Source organism: Orycteropus afer, unplaced genomic scaffold (assembly GCF_000298275.1).
Source record: "Orycteropus afer afer isolate SDZICR_OR568_19922 unplaced genomic scaffold, OryAfe1.0 scaffold00112, whole genome shotgun sequence".
Lineage (NCBI taxonomy): Eukaryota > Metazoa > Chordata > Mammalia > Tubulidentata > Orycteropodidae > Orycteropus > Orycteropus afer.
The window spans coordinates 937,394-948,755 of NW_006921699.1; the positions used below are offsets into that span (position 1 = coordinate 937,394).

General features: G+C 37.1%; 1 protein-coding gene across 1 annotated transcript in view; it reads right to left on the reverse strand.

Annotated features, from left to right (window-relative positions):
* RAPGEF6 (Rap guanine nucleotide exchange factor 6) overlaps nt 1-11,362 on the reverse strand; it is a 682,053-nt gene that overhangs the window by 270,831 nt on the left and 399,860 nt on the right. The window lies entirely within an intron of this gene.

Sequence of the window (11,362 nt, forward strand, 5' to 3'; positions counted from 1 at the left end):
ACAGACAACAAAGATGAACCCTTTTGCATATACAGTACTGCACTGTCAGTGAAGGCAAGCATGGGTACACAGGTGGACAGATGGGTGAATGCTGCATCCAGAAAATCTGCCACTAAATGAAGTGACATGAAAGGATTATTGGTTATTTTAAAAGGAATGGGGGCCAGGTGGATGCCCTGCATATTCGGTGAGACTGACCCCTGATGCCTTTGTTGCTGTTGGAGAGGCCTTGCCTTTTCTTGTTGCTGTTGGACATGTGCCTTGCACTCATGTCCTTTGATGATTTCTCCTCTGGTCTCCAACAGGTGGACAGGCTGAACTATTAGGTATGTCTATGAAGCGGGGAGTGTACCCAAGACCATGTATAGGATTGGCAGACAATGGTCCTATAAGTGTATTTGTATGATCTGAATTCCCAAGTGTACAGTAGAGCTGACAAGGGACAAGGCTGTAGTCACGTCTTGGTCACAGCCAGCTACCCAGAGGGACCAAGTAGTTGAACCTGTGGGCTCGGGACCACAGTCACAGGGGACATCAAGTTCAATTGGCATAACATACTATACAAAACATTATTCCACCTCCTACTTTGCTGATTAGCAACTGGGATCTTAAAAGCTTGCAAGCAGCCATCTAGATGCAACGATGGATCTCTCCTTGTCCAGAGCAAAGAAGAATGAAAAAAAACAAAGATTCATGGAAACAATTAGTTCCAGCAACTGGTACACCATGCGATCCACAGCCTATACGACTATAAGACCAGAAGAACTAGATGGTGCCTGGCTACTACTATCAACCACTCAGGTGGGGACCTATGGAGGAGATCCTGGATAGAGAGGGAGAATAATGTGGAACAAAACTCAAAATCATTTGGGGGGAAAAAAAAGGGTGGGGGAATCAGGTTTGCTGGTCTGATAGAGCGTGGTGGAACCCCTGAGACTATGGCCTCTAGCTGCCCTTCAGGTGTGGAATTGAGCCCACACCTGTGGCTTCCAGCCAAACAAAAGACAGGCATATGAGTTGAACATTTACCTGAGGTAGATACACTCCTTGGAGAGAACAATCATGGGAGAAAGAAGGGCTGTTTATGCACAGGGAGACAGCTCAGGGGGCAGGAGTGCATGGAGGGATGGACACAGAGAAGAGGTAACTAGCAGGAGGAAGTGGGAGGGGAGCTGTTGCATTGTGGTAAATTGTAGTCAATGTCATGAGACAAAGTGTATGTGAACTAGTGTATGGAAAGTGAATTTGCTCTGTGAATTTTCACCCAAATCACAAAAAAAAAAAAAAAAAAAGATCCCTTAGGCCTGCTGCACTCAATCTTTGCATCATCCCTTGGCCCAGACAACCAATAATCCTATCTCCATAGATCTGCTTCTTCTGAACAGTTAACATAAATGGTATCATAGGATACGTGGCCTTTTCGATCTGGCTTTCCCACTTAGTAAAATGTTCTTGAGTTTTGTCATGTTATCAGTTTCTTTCCTTTTTACTGTCAAATGATATTAACTACATAGATAAACTGTATTTTACTTATCCATGCATCAGTTCATGGAAATTTTTATTCTTTTCCAGTTAGGCTGTTATGAACAATATTGCTATATTATTTGTATACCAGTCTTTGTACATCTGTTCTGTTTTCACTTCACTTGGGTAAATAATGAAAAACAGAACTGCTCAGTCATATGCTAAAATTTGTTAACTTTTTAGAAACTACCAAACTGCTTCCCAAGGAGGCTATACCATTTTACATTCCCACCAGCAATGTGTGAGTGTTCCACTTTCTCCACATTCTTACTAACACTTGTTAGGGTCTGCTTTTTTTGTTATAGCTATTGTAATGGGTGTGACATGTATTTCATTAATATTTGTGTAAAGTGTAAGTTAAGAGTCTGTTATGGATTGAACTCTGTCCCCCCAAAATATATGTTGTAAATCCTAACCCTATACTTGTGGTTGTAACATCACTTGGGAATGGGTTTACTTTGTTATTAAGTTAATGAGGCAGTGTTAGCATTGAGTGGGTTTTATATCAATCCCTTTTGACATAATAAAGAGCAGATTAACCAATCAAGTAGAGTTGAGGGAAAATAAATAATGTCATGCTACAACAGACCTCCAAGGAACCAGGAAACAGAAGGTGGAAAGAGACAAGGACCTTCCCCCAGAGCGAGAAAGAGGCTTATTCTAGAAGTTCTGAATTCAGACTTCTAGGCTCCTAAACTGTGAGAAAATAAATCTGTTTTGTTAAAGCCACCTATGTGTGGTAGTTGTGTTACAGCAGCACTCTAAATAACTAAGACAGGGTCTAAATCCACTTTTTGCATATGGATACTAGATGCCCCAATACCATTTGTTGAAAAAGACTGTTTTCCCTCATTTAAATGCTTTAGTACCTTCCTCAAAAATAAACTGTCCATAAATAGAATAGTTTACTTCTTGACTCTCAATTGTGTTGTACTGATCTATGTCTAAGAATATGTCAATATGACACTATGTAGATTACGGCAATTTTATATTAACTTTTGATACTGGAAGTGTTACTCTTCCAACTTTGTTCTTTTTCAATACAGTTTTGGTTATTCTCAGTCCTATGCATTTACATATGAAATTTAGGATCAGCCTGCAAATCACTGCGGGAGGAAAAAAAGGCTGCTGTGATTTTGATAAGAATCTCACTGCATCTAAAGATCAATTTGGGGAGAACTGCCATCTTAGCAATATAGACTCTTCTGCTCCATGAACATGGAGTGTCTCTTCATTTATTTAACTTTTCTTTAATTTCTGAGGAACGTTTTTCAGTTCTTATACTTTTGTTAAATGACTTATACTTTTGTTAAATTTGTATTTTTTATGCTATTATAAATAAAATTGTTTTCTTCATTTCATTTTCACATTGTTTACTGCCTACATAGTCTCAGCAGCACTTAAATATGTTTAGATGTTTTCATTAGCTTTCTCTTCCCTATTACACTGTAATTCTGAAGTGATACCACCTTGGAAACCCAATGAAGGGTCGCTATGAGTCGGGTCCGACTTGACAGCACATAAAAACAACAACATTACACTATAGGGAGCTCTGGTGGCCTAGTGCCTAAGGCATCTGATTGCTAACCAGAAGGCTGGTGGTTCAAACCCACCAGCCATTCCTCTGAAGGTAGAATGGGATATCTACTTCCATAAAGATACCATCTCGGAAACCCAAGGAGGGGTCACTATGAGTCAAATTACACTATAAGCTCAATAAGGACAAATATTGTACTTATTTTCTCACCATTATATACCCAGGGTCAGTATGATATACAACAAACATTCAATAAAAAAATGAATGAACTAACGAATGAAATCAGAAATATTTTAAAAATAACAATAAATCCAATGTGCATATAATTAAATATATCAAAGTCAATACCATTTCCATATACCACATGAACTATATAAGAGGTCACTGTCATTGAAATAAAAACATGGAACAGTAAAAAGTTATACTTGAGATTTCTAGTAAATTAATAAAAGAATGTTGAGTGAACAAAGGAAATGATAATACCTTACAAAGGGGATTTCCGGTAGGATGGAGGATAGGCAGACAAGTGACACAGATCCTCTTCAACAAAGAAAAGAAAAAACAAATGACAGAAATACAGAAGATAATCGTGGAGACCTGAGCTTTGAAAAGAAACTGTATAGTAGTGGATTAGGCATCAACTAGTGAAAAACCTGAACGAAAACAGGGAGTACAGAGACGTTGGGAGCTGTGGACTGTCAGCTACTCTGAAGGGATTAATAGCCTGAATATTTCCAAGTGGTGTTGGGACTGGAGAAGTGATCTACAGACCAGACCTGGCCACCAAGGGCTGCAGGGACAACTGCTCTGGTGGTCTAGGACTAGGAAGGGAAACAGCAAGGAGACAACCAGAGCTATTGACTTTCTGCTATCTGGAGGGCACAGCCATATTGATTGTTTACATGTGGCAGCCATTTTGGATATTTAAAGTGACCAAGGGTGCAGCCATTTTGAATGTTTAAAAGTGGCAGCCATTTTGGATATTTAAAGTGACCAAGGGTGCAGCCATTTTAAATGTTTACACATGGTGGCCATTTTGGATATTTAAAGTGACCAAGGGCACAGCCATTTTGAATGTTAATAAGTGGCAACCATTTTGGATTTTAAAGTGAAAGAATTCCCATTCAGATACCAGGGACCTAAGAATAAGAACAGGCTCCATTTCCCAAGGACAGCAGGGACATACGGGAGGCAGACAACAGAAAAGGAGACAGGTGGTGAGTGTATAAGTGCTGTCAATTAGCAAATAGAGGAGCACAGCACAGAACCCTGCATGCGTAAACATTAAACAAAATAAAATGAAAATTGTGGGCAAGTCACTCTAACATAAAATCAAGAGTTAAATATAAAACACAAAAACGTCACAATGTCTCAGAGATAACAGAACATCACAGTCCACACAAAAAAGCAAGGTAAAGCAGTAGAAACAAGGGATCAGGATACAGACCCAAAACATATCCCCGAAGAAGATGCAGCATTGGAACGCCCTGATAAACAATTCAAAAGAATTATATTTAGGTATCTTCAATGAATTGAGAGACAGATCAAGAAAAACACTGACAAAATTGAGAAAAACACAGAGAAAACCCTAGAACAATGTCAAAAGATAATGTTGTTGTTGTTGTCCTGTGCCGTCGAGTCAGACCCGACTCATAGTGACCCCTCCTTGGGTTTCCAAGGTGGTATCACTTCAGAAGTAGATTGCCCCATCTTCCTTCTGAGGAGTGGATTGCCCCATCTTCCTTCTGAGGAGTGGCTAGTGGGTTTGAATCGCCAGTATTCTTATTAGCAGTCAAGTGCCTTAGGCACTCTGCTACCAGAGCTCCCAAAAGATAATACAAGAACAAAATGACAAAATAAATGAAAATTAGAAATGACACAAAATCTGCGCACAGAAATCCAGAAGACTAATACTGAATTTTCAGAAATAGGTAAGACATTGAATGGGCAAAGTAGCAGAATTCAATCGATGGAAGGCAGAATTAATGAGATTGAAGGGAAATACCAGAATACTTCTTTGGAAAAGGATCAATCAGAAAAAAGAGCGAAACAAAATGAAGAAAAGCCTAAGGTTCATGTGGAATACCATCAAAAGGAATAACCTACGTGTGATCGGAATTCCAGAACAGGAAGAGACAAATAAAACCACAGAGAACATTGTAAAAGATTTGTTGGAAGATAATTCTCCTGGTATGATGAAAGATGCAAATATATCCATTCAAGAAGTCCAACGAACCCCAAACAGGATAGACCCCAAAAGAAAATTACCAAGACATATCATCATCAAACTCACCAAAACCAAAGACAAAGAAAGAATCATGAAACCAGCACAGGAAAAACAAAAAGTTACCTACAAGGGGCAACCAATATGACTAAGCTCAGATTTCTAGGCAGAAACCATACAGGCAAGAACACAATTGAATGGTATATATAAAACCCTTGTAGTGGTTAGGTTTGTGTGTCAACTTGGCTAGGCCTGCTTGAATGGCTGGGCAGCTGGATGTAGTATTCCCCATGATGAGACTGGTACTCAACTCCATGGTGGAATCCACTGTGAACAGCTGAGTAGTTGCCTTAGGGATGTGGTCTGCTTCCTGTATATAAGGAGAAGCCTCAGAGTATGGCACACGTGGACCCTGCATGTAGCCATGTCATTGTTCAGCAGCCTACTATGCTCTGCCGACCTTAGGATTTACAAGGGACTTGAATTAATGGCCTGCTGTGTGGTTCGGTAGCATCGGGATTGTGCCATTTTATTTGTTGACCTTGGGCTTGTCAGCCTCAACAGCCAGTAGCTAAGTGAAGAGATGTCTCTAGCTTCAGTGGGCCAGAAGCAAGAGGCAGAGCTGAAGCCCAAGGTAGAGGGGCTTTCACACAGCCCCTAGACTCTGGCACTTTGAACTTGGACATCTAGCCTCCTGAACTGTAAGAGAATAAACTCCTGCTTGTTAAGGCCATCCCATGTATGGTATATTCTTGTCAGAGCAGCACTAGATAACCAGAATAACCCTGAAAGAGAAAAATTTCCAACCAAGAGTTATGCACCCAGCAAAACTGTACCTCAAATATGATGGTAAAATTAAGACATTTCCAAGTAAGAAGAAATTAAGGGAATTTGTTAAAACCAGACCAACCTTACAAGAGTTGCTAAAGAGACTCCTTTGGACAGAGAAGCAACAACAGTCACACAACTAGCCATGGACACACATGGTGACATAACCCAGGAACTAATCCAGCTATGGAGGTATCCAAAGTAAATAAGCCTACAAGATTGTAAACAGGGAACCAGAGACATCAACTGACAAATGAGGACAACTACAAACGAAAAAGAGGAAAAGAACTGTGTCATTACAGAACTTCTAGATGGCAGGAAAATCAAGACAACTACAAGATAGAATGGACTGTCCTTAACTTGGGAAGAAAACTATAAATCACAGGGTAATCTCAAAGAAAAATGATAAACCTTCACATCAAAATAAAAAAGAGGACCAGCACAAATATTTAGCAAATACTAAAATACCAATGAAGGAAGTGATAACACGATTCATAAACAGAACAAGCTCAGCATAGAAAATTCTATGCGACAAAGAAATCAACACCATGAAAAAGCACATACCAAAAATGACAGCAGCAAATTCATATTTGCAGGTAATTACCTATCTGACAAGGGACTTATCTCTAAAATTTATAGAAAACTCCAACACCTCAACACCAAAGGAATTAACAATCTAATTGAAAAACAGGCAGAAGACATGAATAGGCATTTCACCAAGGAGGATATTCAGGTGGGTAGCTAATACATGAAGAGATGATCACAATCGTTGGCCATCAGAGAGATGCAAATCAAAACAACAATGAGATAACATCTCACTGCAGCACTGCAGGCAAAGTTCATTGAGACAGAAAATAACAAATGCTGATGGGGATGTGGAGAGATTGGGACTCCATACACTGCTGGTGGGACTGTGAAGTGATACAACCACTGTGGAAAGCAATATGGTGATTCCTTAGAAAGTTGAAATTGGAGATACCATTTGACCCAGCAATCCCATTACTAGGTATATATCCTAGAGAGGTGAGAGCCAGGACAGGAACAGATACACGCACGCTCATGTTCATCACAGCACTATTTACAATAGCAAAAAGATGGAAACAACCTACATGCACACCAGCGGAAGAGTGTATGACCAAACTATGATACATATAAATACCGGAATCCTATGCAGCACTAAAGAATAATGTGGAGTCTGCAAAACACCGCATAATATGGATGAACTTGGAAGATATCATGCTGAGTGAAATAAGTCAATCACAGAACAAATATAGTATTAGTTCATTGTTGTTGAGGGTGAAGGAAAGGTTTATACATGGAAGAAAACTTTTTTTTGTTGGTTGCCAGGGGTGGGAAGGGAGAGGAGGGAACACTGCAAAAAAAAAGCATTGACCCATGTCACTTTAGTTTTGTGTATTTCACTGTACATAAATTATATTTTAATAAAATAGATTAAAATTAAAAAAACTTACAGAGCTATAAAGTGGATATTAGCAAAAATATAACATATTTTACAAAAATATTTCCAGCCAACGAATGCCTTTTATAGATTTAATTTGATTAATATCCAAATAGGACTAAAAGAGTCTAAAACATAAAAAGAAAAACCATATAGTGAATATATAAAAGAATATTTTGGAAAGAAAGCATTTACATATAACAAAGGTAGTCCTGTTTACTAATATGTAGCATGATCACTTGAGTATTTTAAAATTGAAAAAAAAAAAAAAAGAAGATAAAAATGAAAACATTTAGCTTAACTGAAGAGAGTAAGAGGTCAAGACAGATTCAACTAGGTATATATGAATGCACTCTTGGTGAAATAAATTTTATCAAACAAGAAACAACAACAAATTTTATGTTCCTTGAAATAATGCCAGTTGAATTAAAGGTTTAACTTATTAGTTAAGAAAGTGACTCAGTTGGGAAATATTTATCAAAATAAATCAATAAAAACCTAGCATAAAAAAGAAAAGAATAAAACATACTTGTGGAAGAAAATAACTTATTCAATTCTGAAGCATGTTAACCTATAAAGTTAAAACTTGAATACAATTAATAATAATTAAAGAAATGGAGTGAAAATATTCTAATGTAATATAAAAGTTAAGAGCTATAATATATACTAACATACAGAAAAACATACTGACATTTCAAATAGTAAATGAGCAAAAGATTTGCAAAAGACAGTTTGCAATAGGTAGACAAAACAAAGGAAAACAATCTTCACACCATTAGTAAACAGAAAATGCAAATTAAAAACAGCACTGAAATACTTTTTAAAATCTTCAAATCAGCCCATGTTACAGAGACTGTGATAAAAATTATTTTTAGTGATACTATAAATCAGTAAATCTTTCTTCAATACATTGATACACAGCACAAGCTTCATAAAAATGTTATATAGCCTTTTAATTCCAAAAATTTACTAGAAATCATTCTTATAACTGCACGATTTTCTAATTTTCCTATAATTGTCATAATAGAAAAAATAAATTTTAAAAATCCAATACAAGAAAATACCTACGCACAAAAGACAATTATTACTGCAACCTAAATATCTAGTATTTCTGGAATGGTTTTGCCTATCAGGATATAATCAACATGATGGACTGTTGTTGTTGTTGTTGTTATGTGCCGCCGAGTCAAACCCGACTCACAGCGACCCCTCCTTGGGTTTCCGAGGCAGTATCACTACAGAAGTAGGATTGCCCAACCTTCCTTCCGAGGAGTGGCTGGTGGGTTTGAACCGCCAGCTGTCTGGTTAGCAGGCAAGTGTCTTAGCCACTATGCTACCAGAGAATATTACCCGAGAATTTAAAAATAAAACTACAAGGGTGTATATTAAATGTGTGACAAGGCAGAACATATACATATCATAAAGAACATACAAATGCATATAGAAGGTATGATGAAAACATAAAATATAAATAAAGTCAGCATGCTAGGATTTAGAATAGGGGTGAATTATTACTACTATTAACTTTCTACCAAATGGAATGAGTTGCTCGAAAGTCTCTATAGCAGCAATTCTCAGGGATGGAGAGAATAGAGTGAAGTAAGAGATGTTCCCCAGGACAATTAGCACTTGATTGTATTGTAATACAATCTACCTTTGGAGTATTTAACATGAAATTGGAAAATATCTTCTCACAAACATATCACTTCCCAGGAAGGATCAGGAAGGCTAAAGATGTCAGATGCAGTGACAGACTTCTAGCAAAAACTATTCTTTATTAAGGGGGAACAAAATAACATCTTTATAGAAAAGAGCTCTTTACAAGCATTTATATTTGTGATTTAAAATTTCACATAACTTTTAAATCTGAATCTTTAGTGGCCCGATTTAAATATTCTCATTTGAAACCACTTAAAACTATACTAAAGGACATGTGCTTTATTTTACTATTAGATTTTTAAAATCACAAAAGCACTAACCATAACTTTTGTCTATTGCTTTACGATCTTTTTTCTTAAAAGACATCATGCTTGGTAAAATGGAGGGTCAGAGATAAAGGGGAAGACTCTCAACAAGATGGATTGACACAGTGTCTAAAGGATAGGCTCAAACATAGCAAAGATGGCACAGGACACGGCAGTGTTTCGTTCTGTTGTCACTAGGAATCTGAATCAACTTGATGGCACCTGACAATACCAACAACAAATTCTCTGGTTTTTCAAGTATAAATTGATAATCTTGATGTAAGCTAACATATAAGTTAACAACAGAGTGTCAGTTTGGACAGTAAAATCCTAAATACTACCTCTTTTCAAAATTGTACTTTTTAAGTCTTCCAAGCCTAGGATAACTTTGCAAAGAATGAATAAATTTGGAGAACATATGTATTTTGATTAAGGAAAATGTTCCCCAAATTTTCTTCATTATATATTTTATGTGTTATTATTTGTCATGCCTAGCTAAAAGCTTAATAAATATTTATAAGAAATAAAATAGAAATTAAGGAAACCAAGAGATGTCTGTGTGTGAGGGGAAGGAGGATAAGAATAACTAATACACATTTCACAGGTTGTCTCTGGGTAGACTCAAATTTCTAATCTTTTAGTTAGCAGTCTAGTTCATTAAACTTTTGTATGCCCAGGCACCTGGAAGAAAGGCCTGGCAATCTACTTCCAAAAAATTTAGACACTGAAACACTATGGAAGACACAATGCTACTCTGACATATAGAGTTGCCATAGGTCAGAATCAACTCAATGACAACTGGTATATGTGTGATTATACAATTAATGAAGGAGAACTTTATAGCCACAGTAATTTCTAGAGAAGGTCTTACCACCCCTAAGATAAGGCAAACCACTCAAAGGAAGACATTCTCAAGAAGTCCTTTATGTCTGGCCTGTATCAGTCACTACAAAACACCCAGGTCTCCTAGGTCTTGCTTCATCTCTGAGTCTCTAATTTGCATATGGCTCTGTAGAGCCCAGTTTCTGATCTATCTACCTCCTACTATTCCTCTAATTCTGAAACTCTTCCACCTAAGTCAGATATGTGGAAAAAACAAACCTTACATTCTCTTAGTATTTCTTGAGGATGCTGAGTCCTCTACAAACCTCTTAAAATGGTAGGTGTATTCTCCCACATACTCCTCCTACCACTAGGACACTAGCCTAGAGATAGCTAGTGTCCTCCTTGTCCCTCATTATCAATTCCAAACCATGATTTTCCTCTCCTCCCTAAAACTTTCAAGCTTTCATCTCTTATCATCAGATTATACCACTCACTACCCTTCTATGATGTGGTCAATTATTGACCCCAAAGGTCAATCTCCTGATTTCCTGAAGACTGTAACTCCTGCCTTATAAATACTGGAACATTACCTTTTGTCATTTTTTTTTTTTAACATCAAATTAATATAAATGATTCTTCTAACACAATAGCCTCTCAATTTCTTCATCTCTTCTTCAATAATGTTGTCCTCTGCTTCATGGTCAATCACCAGAGACCTTGTTATCAGCACTAATATAAACTGCTGCTGATTAATTACGAATCTATAGGACAGAGTAAAACTGCCCCATACCGTTTCCCAGGCTGTAATCTTTTTTTTTTTTTTTCCAGCCCAAGCACTTTTTATTTTTAAAATTTTTTTTCTATGTCCATTTTTATCATTACTATTATTACTTATTTTTTAATATTTATTTATTTTTATTTATTGTGATTTGGGTGAAGATTTACAGAGCAAATTCACTTTCCATACAGCAGTTCACATATACTTTGTCTCATGTCATTGA